This window comes from Gossypium arboreum, chromosome 7 (assembly GCF_025698485.1).
Source record: "Gossypium arboreum isolate Shixiya-1 chromosome 7, ASM2569848v2, whole genome shotgun sequence".
Lineage (NCBI taxonomy): Eukaryota > Viridiplantae > Streptophyta > Magnoliopsida > Malvales > Malvaceae > Gossypium > Gossypium arboreum.
Window position 1 is genome coordinate 66,495,813 of NC_069076.1, and position 22,582 is coordinate 66,518,394.

Below are 22,582 nucleotides of genomic sequence, written 5' to 3' on the forward strand. Positions count from 1 at the left end.
AAGAATTAAGAACACATAATTAAGAACAAATCAAGTATTTATCATACAATTCAGAAAATAATAACAAGATCCATCTTAGGTTTCACTCCCCTTAGGCATTTATGGGATTTAGTTCATATGTGTAAAAGAAAACATCTCAGAAGAATAATGATAACAAAATATAAAGAAAACCCAAAAACCCCTGAAGGAAATTGAAGGGAGATTTTCAGTCTTGAAGGAGAATCCGGCTTCTAAGATGGATCAATTGGCTTTCTTCAAGTAATTCCTTATCTCCTACTCCGTGTGTACCTCTAGGTGCCTCATCGGGTGTTTTTATAGGCTTTGGGATGCTTCCAAACCCTTAAAAGTGGCCTTTTCTAAGTAGAACTAGACTTGGGCTCGACAGGGACACGGCCATGTGCCACGCCCGTATGGGGTGGTTTAGGCCGTGTTAAAGTCTACTGAATAGACACGGGCGTGTGGTCTACCTGTGTAAGGAAGTCCAGGCCGTGTTGATTTCCCACGTTGACCCATTTTCTCTGTTTTTGGCCCGTTTCTCGCTCTTTTTACTCTCATATGCTCACCTAAGTATAAAACAGGAAATTAAAGGATTAGGAGCATCAAATTCCACAAATCTAATGATAATTCATCCAAAAATGTGCTAAGCATGGGATAAAAATATGTATAAATTACGACTTATCACAGTACTTAGAGGTAAGTATCGGTACTGTAGGCTTAGTATCATTACTTTTCGATTTAAATTGACTTTTCTGAACATCAAATCTAAAAATAGTATTGGTACGGGTATCAATACCTGATCTGAATCCTTAAAAACTTTTAAATTTAGTCCTATTTCATGTTCAGATTAGTAATCGAGTTTTCATAAGTTCAATTGAGGCTTGGAAGTGTTTGTTTAGCGTATAATGACTATATTATGAGATGTTTGAGTGTTAAGATGATTTAAATATAGTATCTATTTTAGATGGTAGTTGCTCCAGAAATGAATGTGACATTCTATTACTTGGATCCGATGATCAGGTTGAGTATCGGGGTGTTACATTTAGTGCTATTAGAGCTATAGACTTAGTTGATTCTCAGACTAAATCGAGCTTAGAATTGAGTTTAGAGGTACACGCCATTATTGAGTCGAGTCGAGTCTGAGTCCAGATTTGGATGTTGATTATAAAATTTATTTGTTTCATAGCTAAAGATGTTTGGCGAATCTAGAAACATTGTTGATAATGATACTTATAGCAACAGTCATTCCACTGAAAGTGAGTATAAGATCAATTTAGAGGCACCTAGTGTAGATTCGGTTGGTGCTCGACAACCTAGGGCAGTTGGAAATAAACCCGAGGGTCAGGGTGATGAAAATTTACTCCAAGTTATAGCGGAAGCTTTGCAACAAGTGGTGGGAGCTACTCCTTTGATTGTAATAGTACCTATGGTCCAGAGAGCCTTCATAAAAGAAGTACAAAAATACGATGCCATAGAATTTATGGGAGTAAAAAAGGTTGATCCTTTGAAAGTGAAAACTTGTTTGGAATCGAAAAATCGAGTACTACAATAGCTAGGATGCAATTCTCATGAATGTGTTACTTGTGCCATTTCTCTCCTTCAAGGAGAAAAATAAACGTGGTGGCAGACTGTTACCTGACACATATTTGTTGATCAAATTGATTGGGATTTCTTCTAGTCAAAATTTCAAAAAAAGTATGCTGTAAGTTGTATTTGGAGGATCGAAAATTGGAATTCTTTTTGTTGAAACAAGGAGAGATGACAGTGGTTGATGATGAGCATGAATTTCTACGGCTTAGTAAATACATGTAACACCCTTAACCTATCTCCATCGCTGGATTAGGGTACAAAGTATTACCGTACAATTGAAAATATTTAAACATCATATCATTTAATAATTTAAAAATATCATAAATCATTCAATCATATACATTTCACCCTTAAATCGAGCCTTCGAGGCCCTAGAAATATTATACAAGTAATTCCTATGAACAATATTTCAAAATAATCCATAAGTAATCATACATTAAGAATTCAACTAGAAGAACATCAAAGTTTCAAACATTCCAAGTTGAGCATTTTATCACGAAAACATAGGTGTCTCCCCTTATCTAAGTAATCACCTTTGATTCAAAATATTACAGGATTTAACATCCTCACTAAAGATTCACTCAAATCATTCGAGGTGTTTAAGGACAACAAATTTAGCACTCAACAGTCAATATGAAAAGTTATTACCATAGGCTTGAGTGAAGATCAAATCTCCACCACTATATATTGAGATAATACACCAATTAAAAAGTCTTTAGAGGGTTGTAGCGTGGCTTTGGTTAGGGGGTGTGGTCACAAGCTGAAAGAGAAGGTTAGAATCGAGATTGAATTGAAAAATTACCTAACTAGAAAAATACTAAAGCTGACAAATTGCATTCCTAGTTAGATGATCCTAAAATTGAGCTTTTCCTCATGGTTAACATCATTTTAAACCAAGCATTACATAATTTCGTAATATGCTAGACGACAAATCTCAATTGCAGCAACTTCATTTTTTTTAATAACAAATCAAGTAACATAGAACTTTGCTAACTATCAAAAATAAAACATAGCTAAACAATTTATTCAAATCAAATCTCGACAAAAATAAGGATCAAATTCATTGAGGGGATTTCAACAATAATGGGTTATGGGTTAATATTGAGGGTAAATCAATGAATGGCTTGTTAGGCTCAAGGGGCTTCACTAAGGGTTAATTATGAAGGTAGACTTTTATGGAGTGAGTAGGTTAAACCTAAGTGCCTTTATCATCTCAACATATCAAATCAATGGTATGGTCTTGACATGCATAATTGAAGCAAGTTCTAAAATAACAAATCAATGTTGACGCACTCATAGCAACAATAAAAGTGAGCATGAAAGAAATAATATATGCTTTAAAGGCTCAAGATCTCACAAAAAATTATGGCTTTTTGATGTTAATCCTATGAATTTCAACTTCAAGATAATACCTAAACTTGGGGAAATAACCTAAAATTTTTCAATTCTCAAAAAAATCAACTTATCATGCTTGATTATCTAATTCCTTAAAGTTTAAACAATCAATGCATAAATGCCTATGTTTTAATTCAAGATTTATCAATAAAAATCATAAATAAATCAAAATTCATTCTAATAGTGATATGAGTGAGTCACGTGAGAATAAGACAAAATTCAGGGATTTTTCTGATAATGATATAAATAACCCCCCACACTTAAGATGTACATTGTCCTCAATGTACAAAAATAGATTTACTGAAAAATATAGATGTAAGATCATAAGATAGAGAGAGAAGTGAAACCTCCTAAATGTTCATGGAAAGTAATCGGCTAAGGCATGGGTGAGATTTGGAGGAGGATACTCTGGTGGTGGTAGAGGTTGTTAGTCTACAAGTGCTGCGCCAAAAGAATATTATAACTAGTGGTAGCTATGGTCATGGTCGAGCAGGGCATGGCAGTCGTGGAGGACCTTTTTCAATTGAGTTGCAAATTCCTAAGTAATAGTGAGCTTTGGAGCTCGTCATAACTGCGATAGAATCAATAATTCTTTAGGAAATATAAAGTAGCATGATTACTCGTAAAGAAATGGCCGAAAACATAAATTGCTTAATATAAATTATAAAACCTAAAGATAAAGTAAAAGTAGTATTAAAGAGAAATAAAAAGTAATTTAAAAGCATAAATAAAGATAAAAATAAAAAGTCTTCAAAAATCTTCATCGCCAGATGGTTCGCGATGTGGGTGTGGTGTTGAGATGTGAAGGTGCTGACAAATCTGATGTAAGGTTGCATCAATGTGATCAAAATGATGAAAACATTGCTGCTCGAATCGAGTGAAGCACTCAGAGATGTTAGAGAGTGAAGCAGCCACATGAATTAGACGATGAATAGGTGGTGGCTGAGATGGTGGATCCTTGTGAGGTAAAGTGACATCATCATTAATGTCCTCTGGGTCCTCCTGCTCGGCTGACTGGACGAGGCGGTACTGAGGAGGATCAAATCCACGTCGTTGCTCGATCATCCTCATATAGAGCATACTCGAGATTCCCTGTGGGGACATCTGACTAATGAGGGTGATGGAAGATGCTTGTGCCGTCGTGTTGAGGAGATCGAAGTACCGCACCAGGTGAGTCACATAAGGGCCGATAGAAAGGACTCCCTTCCTATGCCGTTCTGTCTGATGGCGAATAGCGAGGGCGCTAAAATAAGCAAGGTCGAATACGTGCCCATGTGCCATGCTCCATAAAAAATAGGCGTCGCTAGTGTTGACGAGGTCGGTACTCTCTCGCTGTCTTGTCAGGGTGCGGGCTAGGATGGTGTGTAAGTATCGCAGTGATGGGGCGAGAGCTGATGCCTTGGAGTGGCTAGGGTCATAAGTGGCAGAAGTAGGGACTAGGGCCCTCCAGCAATTTGAAGGAGAATAGTGAATGTGACGATGGAGACTGTCGAAGTCATCGTCGTCCATGAACTCCTCCGTATAAAGACCTAATGCGACACCGAACTCAGGCACGCTCAACTGGTGAACTAACTGCTGAGACGAAACTGGATCATTCCGGGATCATCGAACTCTATCATAACAGTTTGAAAGTGGAAGGTTGAACAGAGTTCTAATGTGAGCTCGAGGTGTGTCAGCTCGACAATCTCGAAGAAGAGTCTCTATGGGTCAGTAGTCAAGAGAGCCCGGACTGCGTCAGTGAGTTGAATCTACTCTAGAGTGGTCCAATCAATACATCGGCCTGCGCTGATGGGTCTTACATGGAGTATCTAAAAATGTTCCGCTTCAGTTCCCAAGGGAAACTGTAGGAAGGGGTGGCACACTTCGGTAGATGCACTTGCTGATGTGGCTCTGAGTCCCTTCGACTTTTTTGAAGCGAGGACGACAGTTTTCTTACCACGTGTATTTGACATGGTATATCTGCAAGAAGAACGGGTATTATATCTTAATGAATGGAGTAGATAACATATGCTAACAAATTCAACGAGGAATTAACCATGAATATAAACTAACAAATTCAACCAAAAACTAATGACATTAAGAATACTCAACCAAAAGCAATCGAACTTGACTACAGAAATTTTATGGCAAAGGGCATAGTAATACCAAGACTAAATTCAACATGAAATAGATGAAAGTAGCTAGTAATGGTAAGAAAAGGTTACAAAATACGTGAAATAGATCCTAAGAATGAGGATGATATGATAAGCAATTAATAGCCAAATGTAAGTAATAGGGTAAAATTTAAGATCATCATGATAGTAAGCATCAAAAGAAACATAAAGAGAAGAGAAAATCGTTATTGGAGGACTGGTGGCCGGAGGAGCGACAACGCGATGGTGGGGGTTTGTAGTGTGGAGACAAAGAGAAGAAGGAATGAATGTGTAGGGAAGGGAGGACAAGAGGGAAGATTTTGATGTGTATGGAGGAAAAGGGAGGAGAAAAAGTGGATTTTGGGGTGATGGTCGGAGCTCAGGTGGTGACAACGGTGGTGGGACCTATGTCTAGGGTTAGGGTATTGGGGAAGGGGATGATGAATAGTGTGGGTTTATATAGATATTGGGGCAGACGGCCATGAGGCACGCCCATGTGCCCTTATTTTAGCCCGTGTGTTTCGTGGTTTTCAAATTTGGGTGCGTCTAGAATTCAGCCCACGCCCGTGTTCTTTGGGCATGTTGGTGCACACAGCCGTGTCGCACGGCCATGTCCTGCTTCGTTCGTTTCTCCCACGCCCGTGTATATATGCACACGCCCGTGTTATTTTGACAGCTTTGACCACGAGTGGTGGGCACGGGAGTGTCGCACGTCCTTGTTAATTTCTCAATTTCTACCACGGCTTATAGACACGGACTTGCCGCACGCTCATGTTGATTTGGTAGGATTGCCCACGGCTATGTTGCACGGCTGTGGCAACGTATCAAATCCCGTGTTTGGGGAAAAATTTTGCTCTATTTTCACATAGTCGTATCGCATGGCTGTGTCCCTACCTGTGGTATGGGCACGGCCTAAGGCACGTCCGTGTGCCTGGCCGTGTGGATTTGGAAAACCTGTGTTCAAGAACTCAGTTAATGATTTAGATGTTCAAAACTAAAATTTAAAGAACCCAACACTATTAGTGCTCGGGTTGCCTCCTGAGAAACTCTTATTTAGAGTCTAAGCTCGACTTACCTCTTTGTTGCGTGGTCATGGTGGTGCGAGGAGTTTACATTGCTCATTCCTGCTATCAATCTCATCAAAATAAGGTTTTAGACAAGTAATATTTACCTTAACAGTGCTGAATTTGGAATGAGTTATCTCGACTATACCATATGGGAAAATGTTAAGTACCGTAAAAAGGATTGCTCTATTGGGTTCAGAAATGGCAATACGAGGGTCTGTTGCATCTAGTAGTACTTTGTCTCCAACCTTAAGTTGATTTGATAAAACATTGAGTCTATCTTGACGTGGTTTTCGTTTATCTTGTGTTCTCAGTTTTTGTGTCCGCTATTCATCTATTTCTTTGATTTGCAGCCTTTACTCTTCATAGATGGGTCCTTTGTTGTTACTTAAACATGGCTCATCTATGCTCTTCAAACGTGTTTCCTACAAAGAAGGTTGCACCACATGATCAGTATTAGTAACATGATTTATACAACCACCCTCAATATTCGATGTGTTACTCGAATTACGGGCTTGAAGAGTAATTGTTTCATCACCCACACGAAGTGTGAGTTCACCTGTACCAACATCAATAATAGTTCTAGAAGTTGCTAAAAAGGGTCGTCCTAAAATCAAAGGTATGTTACTATCATCTTCCATATCTAGAACAACAAAATCAATTGGGAATATAAATTTATTGATTTTTTAAAGTACGTCTTCAATGATACCCCTAGGAAATCTAATGGTTTTATTTGCTAACTGAATGCTCATCCTAGTTTGTTTGGGTTTTCCAAGACCTAGTTGTTTAAACATTTTATACGGCATGACGTTAATGCTCGCCCCTAAATCAGCCAAAGCATTGTTAACATCTAAACTACAAATTAAACAAGGAATCGTAAAACTCCCTGGATCTTCCAATTTGTTGGGTAGCTTATTCTGTAGAATGGCTGAGCAAATCACGTTCAATTCCACATGCGACGCCTCATCCAACTTCCACTTATTTGCTAAAAGCTCATTTGAAAATTTAACTGCATTCGGCATCTGCAAAAGAGCTTCAATAAATGGTAAGTTAATATATAATTTCTTTAATAATTTAAGGAATTTACCAAATTGTTCGTTCGTGTGGTCTTTCCTTGTCACACTTGGATATGGCACACGAGGTTTATATTCTCTACTTACTGGTTTTTGTTCACTGTGGTCCACCTCATCCTTACCTTTACTTACCACAAGTCCTTGCCTCGATTTTGGTTTAAGGTCAACTAACCCTTCCTCATCTCGAACGGTAATCGCATTAAGCTACTCCCTTGGGTTAGTTTCAATATTACTCGGCAAACTACCTTGTAGTCGGTCAGAAATCAATTTAGCAAGCTGGCCTATCTGAGTTTCGAGCCTTTGGATCAACACTTGTTGATTCTTAAGTGTTGTTTCAAAATTCTAAAAACTAGTTTCTGACACCGAGATGAATTTCGTTAGCATCTCCTCAAGGTTCGACTTCTTTTCCTGCTGGTAAGATGGTTGTTAAAAACCTGGGGGATGTTGTGGCCTTTAATTTCCTTGGCCACCCCACGAGATGCTGGGATGGTTCCTCCAACCTGCATTATAAGTGTTACTGTATGGGTTATTTTGAGGTCTAGAATTATTATTACCCATATATTGGACTTGTTCCTCCTCGTTGCCAGGGTTGAAGGGTGGATAATCTGGGTTCTGCATTCCTCCATTTGAATCACACCTCATCACTGGATGTACCTGAGTAGAACCATATAAACCATTAATCTTTTTATTTAAAAGTTCTACCTGGTTTGATAGCATAGTGACCGTGTCGAGGTTGAAAACACTAGTTGCCTTTGTCGGTTTTGTTCTCATGACTTGCCACTGATAGTTATTCAGTGACATCTCTTCAATAAATTCGTAAGCCTCTTCAAATGTTTTGTTGTTTAATGTTCCACCGGCAGCTGCGTCGATAAGTTGCCTTGTTGAGGGGTTCACACCGTTGTAAAACGTCTGAACCTACAACAATAAGGGTAACCCATTGTGAGGGCACCTTCTCAATAGGTCCTTGTATCTCTCCCATGCATCATAAAGAGTTTCTAGATCCATCTGCACAAAAGAAGAGATATATTTCTCAATTTAGCCATTTTAGCCGGCGGAAAATATTTTAGTAAAATTTTTTCTGTCATTTGTTCCCAAGTTGTGATTGACCCTCGTGGTAACGAGTTCAACCATTGCTTATATTTGTTCCTCAATAAGAATGGAAACAACCGAAGGCGTATGGCATCGTCAAAAATGCCATTGATCTTAAAAGTGTCGCAGAACTCCAGAAAATTTGCCAAATGAGTGTTTGGATCCTCGCCCTGCAAACCATCAAACTGAACAAACTGTTGTATCATTTAAATCGTGTTAGGTTTTAGTTCAAAATTATTTACAGCAACAGCAGGTCTAACTATACTCGATTCAGTTCCTATTAAATTAGGTTTAGCATAATCATACATAGTACGAGGAGCAGGATTCTGATTTATTGGATCTGCGGCAACCACAGGAGGTAGCTGATAATTCTGATTTTTAGCCATCCCCTCGGTTGTAGTTTGACTATCGTCCTCTTGCCCTTCCTCTATGTATCGTAGGCTTCGCCTTATTTCTTTTCGGTTTCTTCGAGCTGTACTTTTGATCTCGCTATCAAAAAATAGAGGTCCTGACGAATTTCTTCTAGTCCTAAACTATAAAAACCTGCCAGAAGCAAATAAAAGAAATTTAGTAATATAAAAAAATTAAAATAAAATTTAACTTGCAATAAAATAAATGGCTAAAGTAATAAAAATTAAGCATTCCTAATATCTTAGTTCCCCGGCAACGGTGCCAAAAACTTGGTCTGCGTGATAAGTTTTATATTTATGATTGATCGTACTTGAAAACTAACTATTATCACGATAAAGACAAGCGCACCTATCGAACAGTAGTATAGCTTATAGCAAGACCAGAATGTCAAACCCACAGGAACTAAAAGTACTAGTATTAACATTCTTTTTATTATCTACCTAAAAATTAGGGGATTTGCTTTATCTAAACTAATTAACTAAACTAAGAATGCACAGGAAGTGAAATAGGGAAATACTTTTGGGAAAACTGATTGATTTGGACAATAGCCAAGGGAAAATCCACCTAGACTTCACTTGTTATTTGACTTTGAATTAGACGATTTATTCACTTGACTCAATCCATAGAAATCCCTAATTTATATTATTATCTCTCTCGAGACTAACAACGTCTAACCCTAGGTTGATTAATTGAAATCTCTTTCTAATTAAAACCCCTAGTGTTGCATTAACTCGATCTATGGATTCCTTTATTAGGTTTGGCCCTAATCCGGCAGATTTATGTTGCCCTATGTCTAGGGGTGCAATTAACTCTGTTTAATTTTGTTAGATCTACTCTTAGACAGACACTTTTGTTCCTCTGAATAAGCACATCAATACTTGAATCAATATCCTGGAATATTAAAGCAAGAATTAAGAACACAAATTACGAACAAATCAAGTATTTATCATATAATTTAGAAAATAATAACAAGATCCATCTTAGGTTTCACTCCCCTTAGGTATTTAGGGGATTTAGTTCATATGTGTAAAAGAAAACATCTTAGAAGAATAATGATAACAAAATATAAAGAAAACCCAAAAACCCCTGAAGGATATTGAAGGGAGACCTTCAATCTTTAAGGAGAATCCGACTTCTGAGATGGATTAATTAGCTTTCTTAGAGTAATTCATTGCCTCCTATTTCGTGTGTTCCTCTAGGTGCCTCATCGGGTGTTTTTATAGGCTTTGGGATGCTTCCAAACCCTTAAAAATGGCCTTTTTCGAGTAGAACTAGACTTGGGCTCGACAGGGACACGGCCGTGTGCCACGCCCGTATGGGGTGGTTTAGGCCGTGTTAAAGTCTGCTAAATAGACACGAGCGTGTGGTCTACCCGTGTGAGGAAGTCCAGCCCGTGTTGATTTCCCACGTTGACCCATTTTCTCCGTTTTTGGCCCGTTTCTCACTCTTTTTACTCTCCTATGCTCACCTAAGTATAAAACATTAAATCAAAGGATTAGGAGCATCAAATTCCACAAATCTAATGATAATTCATCCAAAAATGTACTAAGCATGGGATAAAAATATGTATAAATTACGACTTATCGCGGTACTTAGAGGTAAGTATCGGTACTGTAGGCTTAGTATCATTACTTTTTTATTTAAATTGACTTTTTTGAACATCAAATCTAAAAATAGTATTGGTACGGGTATCAATACCCGATCTGAATCCTTAAAAACTTTTAAATTTAGTCCTATTTCATGTTTAGATTAGTAATTGAGTTTTCATAAGTTCAATTGAGGCTCGGAAGTGTTTGTTTAGCATATAATGACTGTATTATGAGATGTTTGAGTGTTAAGATGATTTAAATATAGTATCTATTTTAGATGGTAGTTGCTCCAGAAATGAATGTGACATTCTATTACTTGGATCCGATGATCAGGTTGAGTATCGGGGTGTTACATTTAGCGCTATTAAAGCTATAGGCTTAGTTGATTCTCGGACTAAATCGAGCTTAGAATTGAGTTTAGAGGTACATGCCATTATTGAGTCAAGTCTGATTATAAAATTTATTTGTTTCATAGCTAAAGATGTTTGGCGAATCTAGAAACATTGTTGATAATGATACTTATAGCAACAGTCATTCCACCGAAAGTGAGTACAAGATCAATTTAGAGGCACCTAGTGTAGATTCAGCTGGTGCTCGACAACCTAAGGTAGCTGGAAATAAACCCGAGGGTCAGGGTGATGAAAATTTACTCCGAGTTATAGATGAAGCTTTGCAACAAGTGGTAGGAGCTACTCCTTTGATTGTACTAGTACCTATGGTCCATAGAGCCTTCATAAAAGAAGTACAAAAATACGATGCCACAGAATTTATGGGAGTAAAAAAGGTTGATCCTTTGAAAGATGAAACTTGTTTGGAATCGACAAATTAAGTACTACGATAGCTAGGATGCAATTCTCATGAATGTGTTACTTGTGCCATTTCTCTCCTTCAAGGAGAAAAATAAACGTGGTGGCAGACTGTTACCTGACACATATTTGTTGATCAAATTGATTGGGATTTCTTCTAGTCAGAATTTCAAAAAAAGTATGCTGTAAGCTGTATTTGGAGGATCGAAAATTAGAATTCTTATTGTTGAAACAAGGAGAGATGATAGTTGTTGATGATGAGTGTGAATTTCTACGGTTTAGTAAATACATGTAACACCCCTAACCTGTCTCCATCACCGGATTAGGGTTACAGAGTATTACCATACAATTGAAAACATTTAAACATCATATCATTCAATAATTTAAAAATATCATAAATCATTCAATCACACACATTTCACCCCTAAATTGAGCCTTCGAGGCCCTAGAAATATCATACAAGTAATTTTGGACTAATTTGAAACAAATTAGAAGTTTAAAGAAAAAGTTGAAAAATTTGGAAAACAGGGGTCACACGGCCGTGTGGTCAGGCCTTGTGACATAGCCCTAGACTATGTACCTTTCGAAAAAGGGACAGATAGCCATGTCCTAGCATATGTCCTCACCCATGTAACTCACTTAGATGCCATACACGCCTATGTGCCAGGCCGTGTAACTCTTTGACTTGGAACCTTAAGAAATTTCAAATGACACACGGCAGAGTCATCAAGCCATATGTGTCACACGGCTGTGTCATTAGGCTATGTGTGTCTCACGGTCGTGTTGCCAGACCGTGTGTGTCACATAGCCGTGTGATAGCTCGTGTCCCAGGCTATGTGAACCTAAAAACTTACATAAAATCAAGCCATTTCAAAGTCAATTCACGCATAACAAACCATTCCATTTGGGCACACATTCAAACGGTTTAAACCTTATCCAAACACACATAAACATACAATTTCAAAACAACCTAAATCACCTGACCAATATGCCGCTTAAAGGCACCACAATTACATTAAAACATCATTTACCAAAAGAAGTTAACATTGCCCCATTTTATGCATAAATACCTAGTTCAAATATGTACCAAAACACATCTCAATTGACCATTTTCAAGCCATCATAAAAATACAAAAAAGAGAGCCTTATAGACAAGTACATGAAAGTGACCAATATGACATATCTTGATAAAGCATTGAAATGCACTAAACCAACGTAACCTTAAAAGCTTAAACATACCAAAAGATACAATACATAGATTTTATACATGTTATTATTAACCTTGGTCAAAATATACAAAAACTACCGAAAAGATTGCAGGATAGTGTGATAGGTCTCTGACGAGCTTCCAACCGGTCGAGCTTTCGATAATCTATAAAATAAAGGAAAATAACTATGTAAGCAACGAGTGCTTAGTAAGCTCGTATAAACTTTAAACATAACTGACCATTTCATTCATACAATTCATAGAATAAGAATAAGTCATTACCAATACCATAAGCTTAGTATAAGCCTATACAACATCACCAACTCACAAGCTAGTATACTTTCCACGATATAAATGAATTCAACCATAAGATAAGTAGTTTTCCATATGTAAACATATCATTTAACTCATGAAGAACTTCATGAAATCATGATTCATTCCATTTTCTTACTTACCATTTCATTTAATTTTTTTTACCCGTTGAACCATCTTGAATTACATTGGATACTCAGGAAAGCTCACACATAGTGTGCCTTTACATATAACCGTAACATTTCCTTTACATCATTGCTCACACGAGCTGTGAAATGGGCCTATTCACACAAGCTGTGGGTTAGAAAGTAAGCTACACGATGTTGTTCACACGAGCTATGGAGAATCCGCAACAAATGCAGGACCTCGGCCATCGGTAGGACATTCAAGACTAGCACCCGAAACATGAAATCCCTGATGAAATTTCATTTGTATCCTAAGAATTCTTAAGGTTCAACCGGGACTCGTTATCTGTCAATTCATCATATCATTAATACATTTATAATCCAATTAATTTATATCACAACAACATAAAAAATATTCAAATTTATCTAACATTAAATGTAACACCCTTCACCCCTATCCCTCGCTGGAACAGGGTTCGAGGTGCTACCAGATTTAAATTCAACCATTTATATAAAATCAGGCCGTAAAAAAAATTTTGATCAATTTTAAACTTTTCGTACACGCGTATATTATCCTATAATCGGGCTTACAAGGCCCCAAAACATTCATGAGGCATTATTAAATATTTACCAATATCTTAGTCTTGTATCATTTACTTACTCAACAATAAATCACAATTCAAATTCTAAATATACATGCTATAAATCACATCACAGGAGATAATAACATACAAGCATATGAATAATCAAACTACCTTAATAACAAGCCAAAGTCTTTGGCCTAATCATAATATTACATACTCAACTTTACAACCCTATACATGCCATAGACTCGAAATACCAAGATTTACTTACGCCGATAGCGTAGACTCAATAATGTGATGATATCTTTGACGGCCTCGAACCCGAACTAACCTGGCAACCCTAGGGAATATGGGAAAGAAAAGGGGAGTAAGCTTTACACTTAGTAAGTTCATAAGAAAACAAAAAGCAACTCATTAACAAGTTTTATCAATGTTTACAACATAATCACAAATTCACTACAAGTTGTCTTCCTGAGAAACAATCACTAAATTATTTATAAATGTTGCTACAAAACTCCAAATCAATTGATGTTAATTTTTCCTAAAAATAGACTCATATATCTTTCATCCATAAAATTTTCAGAATTTTTGGTTTGGCCAATCAATACCAGATTTTTCTTAAAGTTTCCCCTATTTCACTATTTGACTAATCTGACCACTCTTCACTACAAATCAAAATTCTCATTGTACAGAATTCAAAATATGTTCTCGTTGATTTCATTTGAAACTATACTCGTTAAGGAGTCTAAGAATATAAATTTTATCTTATAACAATTTTTGTACAAATTATAATGATTTTCTAAAAAACAAAATAGGGGACCCCAAAGTCATTTGACTCTGTCCCCTGCCACTTCAAATTTCACATTATCAGAAATTCTTTTGCTTGCACGGTTTCTTTTATAAGAAACTAGACTCATTAAGATTTAATTACATAATTTATTCAGCTTCTAACTCAACTCCCACAATTTATGGTGATTTTCCAAAATCACATTACTGCTGCTGTCCCAAGCAGATTTATTACAAATTTACTCTTTCACACATTCTTTGCATTCACATTATTTAAACATGTATATCACCAATCAATTTCATCACATATCTATAATTTCACTTAAGCATAATCTCAATACAATACATTATGCTCAATGATTCGCACACAACCGTTCAAATTAGCAATTATAAGATGGTTCCGCACATAGCCCACCCTTATCGATAATTTACGATGGTTTTACCCTTACTCACATATATGACATAGGCATTTAAATACTTCAGTGTCAACTTTAATTCAACCGAATTCAACCATTGTACCATTTCATAACCACAGTTACTTTCGTCATTCATATCTAAATGATATTTCACATAATTCATATAACCTTTCACCATGACCGAATACACACATACACATATGACATCTTCACCTATGCTTCTCATTTCACATTCATGATTCAATTCCAATCTATCTAACATGCATAAGTATATATCACATACCTGGCCAACTTAATGTATTGAACGAATTCAATTGCCGATTTAACAGAAGGTCCCATAGTCTTAGACTTTTATCAAATCACCGACATTTAGCCTGCTAGGTTTTAAACCCGAATTTATCACCGGCACAAAGCCTACTAGACTTTAAGTCTGAACTCATTCACCGGCATTTCGCCTACTAGGCTTGAAGCCCGATATCATTTCACCGGCAATATAGCCTGCTAGGCCCGAAGCCCGATATTATCTCACCAGCATTATAGCCTGCTAGGCCTGAAGCCCGATAATATTATTCACCAGCTTAAAGCTTGCTAGGTCGAGGCCCGAATATCACATTTTGATAAACAATTCACCTGTTCTTTCATACTTTCATAACTTATACTTCAATTACGTATAACTGAAATACATATCTATGAACAAAGATTTTCATCCTTTCAACCACATAGGGTTTAATTTCCACATTGGAACACATATCTTAGTACATCATTTAATAATATCAAAGTCGACTAGATATGCTAGTCACATACGGCTCATAACTTTAATTTAATATTCATTCAACACAAAGAACATATGTATATATATATACACAGTCAAACATCTTCTTAATTATGATTATTCAACTCTTAAGCAGATAACATGATCAAACACAAACACTTAAGAACTTACCTTGGATTTAATCGAATAACTACGGATTGACTAATCGACTAGTTTCACTTTCCCTTTATCCAAAATTGGCTCCTTATGCTCTTGAGCTTGGATTAAACAAATTTAACTTATTGTTAATCAACTAATCAAGCATTGTATTATGAGTATATTCGGCTTTCACACATATTAAACATAGTAATAATCATGCACATTATAATCAAAGTGCAATTAATCCCATACACAAAAATATACGACACTTCATTTCCATCTACTTATATACACGTATCACATAAGACCATTTCATACTTTCTATCACCTAAATAAACAACAAATTTTCCAATTAATTTCTTAAGTCCACATTCGGCATCTATATCCACAATAACACATTAGCCGATTACTATAAATCATCTAATTCAACTTTCAATAATCTCACTTTGCAAACAATCACTCATTTCATTCACCAAAATGTCATTCGGTAATTATTCAAACAGAATTATCATTTAAACATTTTTCACCTAAATCACATATACATATCATGCTAGCACATAACACCAATACCCGAATAACATTTTAAACACTTATTCAATTCATTAACTATTTGATCATTCGGCAATTATATCTCCCATTCAAGCCTTATTTTAAACTACCATGTACAATTCTTGCATTATACTCTAATAGCAGATTACCATCTATCTATCTAACCACAACTATCCTTATTCATCAAGCTCAACTCATCTATCATCACATTTAATACCAAAAACATCAAACACCTTCAAAGACACTCACACAACCCATATATTTCACAATTTCACATTTTAACCACTAAATTTCTATATTTCACAATTTAATCCAAAATTGACATTTTTACCAAAATTCACTTAACAAAACTTATTAATCTAACATCAAAGATTTCTTTTTTATCATTAAACATCAAGATACTCAAACATTCAATAATGGCATCATCCAAATACTTTAACAATTTTAAAATTAGAGGTACGGGCTAGCTAGATTACGAAGCAACGATCTCAAAAGCATAAAAATCACTAAAAACCAAGTCAAAATGGACTTACCAATTTAACATGCAATGGCCGAATACTTTGAAGCTTCAATGGCTTCTTTTTCTTTTAACTTTTGGCAATAGATGATGAGAATGAAGCCAAATTTTTATTTTGTTTTATTTATTAAACACTTATTAGCTATTTTACAATATTAACCTTCAAAAACATTTAAAACTACTCCAACTACCCTTCCACTATCATCCATTAACACAAAAATGGTCTAATATTCTTATAAAGACTTTCACTTTAATAAACCATAGCTATTAGACACCTTAATTAATAGCACACAAGTTTTAAACTTTACGCGATTTAGTCCTTTCTGCTTAATTTACTATCGAAATGATAAAATTTTTCAACGAAACTTTAATACCATCTTATTGCCACTCCGTAAATATTTATAAAAATATTTATGACTCGGTTTATAGAAACGAGGTTCCGATACCTCATTTTCTAAACCCACTTGACCGTAAGGTCATACCACTTGAACTTAATAAATCGCTTATAAAATGAAAATCACAATATCAAAAACATTTTTAAAATCACAATTAACTTGTAAATATTAAATATAATATTTACAAATCTACTCGTCGGATTTAGTGGCCCCAAAACTACTGTTTCGATTAACCCTAAAAACGGGCTGTTACATTAAAACAATTGCAGTTCATACGAACTGACATCAATAATTAGGGCGTAGTAATATAGTCGAACTAATCCTAAGATTTAGCTTTTCCTTGATTTAAGTTCGAATGTTGTTTATCTTGATCTAAATAGATAATTTCAATCAATTAAGTACTTCTAGTATTCAATTTAATCAATAATCCATATTAATGAAAAATTACAAATTTGCCCCTAACATTTTAACTTTTCATAATTTAGTCCCTAAACTCATAACTTGAAATCTAACCATTTTAACCTATACCCATATCAACCAAAGATACAAGGGACCTTGGAACAACCCATTATTATCAACAGTTCACAATAAAACCCATGAATTTACACTTTTAACAAATTGATCCCTATTTCCAAAAATCATCAAAAATCACTTAATAAAACATGTTTATTTTACAACAACGATTAATAATCTATCAAATAACATCAAAACACATTAAAAAAATCCATGTTAAGCCCCTCAACCTCTAACAATTTTGCAAATTAACCCCCAGGCTAGTTAGATTAAGCTAAAATGAACTAAAAACATAAAAATCATTAAAAACGGGGCTTGAATTCACTTACATGCATCAAGGAAGATTGACTGAATATTACTTCTTCTGCAATGCCTATTTTAGTATTGACTGAATATTACTTCTTCTCCAATGCCTATTTTAGGCTTTGAAAAAAAATGAAGATGATTCCATCTTTGTTTTGTGTTTTATTTACTTAATTTTTCTGTTATTATCAATTTACTACTTTAACCTTTAAAAACTATCAGAATTTCAGTAAAACCATGTCCATGCACATCCACTAACACATTAAATGGTATATTTACCATTCAAGTCCATTAACTATCATTTCCATAGCCATTTAGCCCTTTTAATTAATAGAAATCAACTTTTACACCTTTTACGATTCAATCCTTTTCACCTAATTAACCATTTAAACATCAAAATTTCTTAACAAAATTTTAATAGGACCTTAATATAATCCCATAGACATTAAATAAATATTAAATCAATAATTTACTTGTCAAAATTATGGTCTCGAAGCCACTGTTTCTGACACCACTAAAACTAACTGTTACAATATGCCCTCAAACTGTAACTGCCTATAAACGTGCTATTGTTTATACTTAAATAATACACCAAGAATATAAACGTTAAGAATGACACTGTTCGCAAGTGAACAGGTTAAATTGTAATATAATTCAGTACAAAGAAATACCTTTGAAGTATTCAAAGGTTCATACCCAATGAAGGATGGAATAAATAATGACAACGATTTTACAATAAAAATTCTAAGTAGCAGTAATTAGTTATTATATTATGATAAATCATAAAATAAATTAATAGATAAAAAGAAATAAATAACTAAAAGAAATAAATAAAGAAAATAAATCAATAAACCAATTAGCAAGATTAACTTGCTTCATGGTTGTAACTAACTTTGGATTAGGGTTTTAGGGCGAATTAGTCATCAATTAATCAATTATTACCTCCCGGCCTCTAATTAACTAATCAATTGGTTGATACTTGCTTATCTCTCTACCTCACTTTCTCAACTAGGATAGATTACGATTTACTCGATTCGACTTATCTCCAGACCTCGTCTCACCTTTGATAACTTATTAGGGTTGTCAAGCCTAACAGATTAAGAACATATAATTTATACCAACTATCTCAAGAAACCCTAAATCCTTTGTTAATTACATCCCCATCCACTCGTTAATCTTCCCTAAGTGATTTAGCCACTCATGTTATTTATGATCTCTCTTTCGATTGAATAAATCATGTAAAGAACATAATCGATTTGGAGAAGAAAAGTAATAATCGTGGATGTAAAATTGAATGAGGAATTGAGTAGTAAATCTCTTTATTGGAATGAAGAAATAAAATGAATGCAAAATAACGTAAATTGAAATACTTGAATTAAATAAATAAAATCTTAAATCAAAACTAATTTCAAGAAGAAAACAAGAAAGTATTGAAAAGCAGAAAAGAAAAGAAAAGAAAATAAACTAAAACTACTTCTAAACTACGAGGGTTTTTGAAGGTGTCTACGATAACTTAGTTACATTCAACCCCTAATGTCGTATTTATAGAGGTGTCGGCAGTCCGAATTAGGTCTTCGGCACATCCTAGGTTAAGTTTAATTGTGTTGACGAAAATAACCTCGATGAACTTAGGCAACACCTCAACGTGTGTTGCACCACACCCTTTGCGTGGTTCGCTCCGCTTCCGTGGATTTGTTGACCTCTTCGTGAACCTTCCCCCTTCATGGATGGGCATGCTTGGTGGCTTTAGTGCCTTGCCTAATCGCTATGTGATTGCATTTGCATGTTCTTTCCCAGCTGAGGGTTGTTCTCCATGTTACTAGGGAGACTTTGGCCATTTTGTTTTTACAACATTGTCATGAGCTGGTCCATTATCTCACAGAGCTTATCCATCTGAGACTCGAGTTGTCTACTTGTAGCTTGGACTTTTCAAATGGCTGTCTTCATGATTTGTATCTCTCCTTCTATTCAATTGAATCTTTGACGACATGCAACATGGTTATTACCAACGGTACGTTGTTGCACTTGTGGAGACTAATAAAGAAGGTTTTGTTGAATTTGAGATTGATTCGAGCCTCCTTGGTTACCCCCTACTTGAGGTTCGGATGATCCCTCCAACCGAGATTGTAGGTATTTGAATAGAGACCACGGTCCTTTTTATTTACATAGCTTGCTTCTTTCAGGTTGGTTTTTGTAGTGTGGCTCCTCTCTTGTCTGCTTGACGAATATCCCTAAAAGATTAAGTTTTTTGAGAATTTCTTAGAATCGAACATCATTGATCTTTTACTTTACGGCTTTTACTATTGGTGGCTTTGGTTGGTACATCAATCTCTTATCAGGCCACTTATACAAATTCATGACCATACCATCAATGATTTTATAAGTTCTATCGTATGTATGGAACATGAGAGATTCATCGGATGCTCCGTCTAGGCTCAATTTAATGTGTCCGTCAACACCATTATAAAATATTTGTATTTGATGCCACGCTTATAGTCTGTGATGTTGGCATTTTCTTAACATTCTCTTAAAACGCTCCCATGCCTCATATAGATATTAACCTTCAAATTGTTTAAAATTTGCGATTTCTTACCTAAATTGAATGGTTCGACTAATCAGGAAAAAATTATAAAGAAAACTTTCCGCTAGATCATTCCAGGTTGATGGAACTCGGTTCTAACTAGTCTAACTAACCGGCCAAATTCTCGCCCAAATAAAATGGGAATAACTGAAGACGCACGGCATTATCGGATACCCGCTGTATTTGAAAGTGTCACATAGTTGAAGGAATCGCTTCAAGTGCTAATTTGAGTATTCAACCATGTCTTCTTTGAACCGTAGTGTGTTTTGGATCATCTCGATTGCGGCCGTCTTTATCTCAAAATTATTGGCCTTAATCGCCAGCTACTCAATGGTTCTTCGCACCTCATCTAAGGTAGGTAGGGCGTACTCGTGCAACGTCCTTTGTTCCATTGAGACTTATTCCCAAATATTTCTTTGTTGTTCTTTTGGTTCTTTGAAGAATATATTTTTTTGGGGTAAATTTATAACTGCAGGTGGATTGTTAATCATTTCAGGACGATTACGCCTAAGTAGTTGCTCCAAATTTGGTTATGGTTCGATTGGAGTACTGGATCTTCGAGTCATTAACGATCTAAAAAGAAAATAAAAGTAAAAAAAATAAAAATAAATAAAGAAAAATTAAAAATCATATCTATAGGTCCTAATGTTTCTGCTTATCTTATTAATTGTAAAAAAATTATTTTCAAAATTTATTGCCAAAACCTCCTTGGCAACGATGCCAACAACTTGACCTTCTATAAAAGTGCTATCATTTATATTTAAATAATACACCAAAAATAAAAAAGTTAAGAATGACGGTGTGCGCAAGTGCACGGGTCAAATTTTAATACAGTTTAGTACAACGAAATACCTTGGAAGTATTCCAAGAATCGTACCCAAGAGGGGATGAAATAAATAATGAAAATGATTTTACAATAACAAGTCTAAATAGTAGTAATTATTTCTTATATTATTATAAACTAAATAAATTAAATAGATAAAAAAGAAATAAATAACTAAAAGAAATAAATAAAGAAAAATAAACAAACAAAATAAATCAATAAGCCAATCAAGAAGATTAACTCGATTCAGGGTTTGTAACTAACTTCAAATTAGGGTTTTAAGGTGGATTAGTTATCAATTAATCAATTATTACCTCCCGGCCTCTAATTAACTAATCGATTGGTTGATACTAGCTTATCTCCTAACATCATTTTCTCAACCAGGATAAATTATGATTTACTCAGTTTGACATATCTTCTGACCTTGTCTCGCCTACGATAACTTTTAGGGTTTTGAAGCCTAACAGTTTAAGAACCAAAAAATTATACCAACTAATCCCTCTCAAGAAACCCTAAATCCTCTGTTAATCATATCATTTTCCACTCGTCAATCTCCCTGACCTACCATCAAATGTAGTAGTCAATTCGGGTCAATTCCATACTTAAGGAGCTTGTTTTCTTGGAAACAAGTGATGTACAAGCTTCTCGAGCCGTCAAAGCACCAAACAATTGACTGAGGGTGGAATTGGGTGTCATGTCTTGCCATAGCCTTGGTGTGACGTGACACACGTTGACGTCCTACCCAAGTAATTCTGGGATATTTTTGTCTATGAAATCAAACTTATACAAAGACCTAGGATGTCCCGAAGACCTAATTTAGGCTACACACCTTTATAAATAAGACATTAGGGGTTGAATGTAAAAAAGTCATCCTAGACGCCTTCAAAAACCCTATTAGTTTTAGCTTTTTTATTTTTATTTTAGATACTTTCTTGTTTTTCTTCTTGAATCAATTTTGATTCAATGAGTTTTTGATTTAATAAAGCATTCAGTTTTTTTCTTCTTTCGGTTCTTCCAATAAAGAGATTTGCTACTTCATTCCCTATTTGGTACTCAATCCACAATTATTCAAATCTCTTTTCTTCTCTGAATTGATCATGTTTTTTACATGGTTTATTCAATCAAAGTTGAGATTATGAATAACATTAGTGGCTAAATCCCTTAGGGAAGATTAATGAGTGGATGGGGATGTAACTAATGGAGGATTTGGGATTTCTCAAAATGGATTTGCTGGTATAAATTATGTGCTCTTAAACTGTTAGGATTGACAACCCTAATAAGTTATCATAAGGTAGACGAAATCGGAGGATGAAGTGAGCCGAGTAAATCATAATTTATCTTGGTTGAGAAAGTGATGTCAGGAGATAAACAAGTATCAACCAATTGATTAAATTAATTAAAGTCGGGAGGTAATA

General features: G+C 35.3%; 2 non-coding genes across 2 annotated transcripts; both read left to right on the top strand.

Moving 5' to 3' along the window:
- The first annotated feature begins 8,182 nt into the window (after nucleotides 1–8,182).
- On the top strand, nucleotides 8,183–8,288 carry LOC128295983 (small nucleolar RNA R71). Its single transcript, XR_008286531.1, has one exon. It is a non-coding gene; the product is annotated as a small nucleolar RNA R71 (small nucleolar RNA).
- Nucleotides 8,289–20,257: 11,969 nt separating this feature from the next.
- On the top strand, nucleotides 20,258–20,363 carry LOC128295833 (small nucleolar RNA R71). The gene has a single exon (XR_008286382.1). It is a non-coding gene; the product is annotated as a small nucleolar RNA R71 (small nucleolar RNA).
- Nucleotides 20,364–22,582: the final 2,219 nt, after the last annotated feature.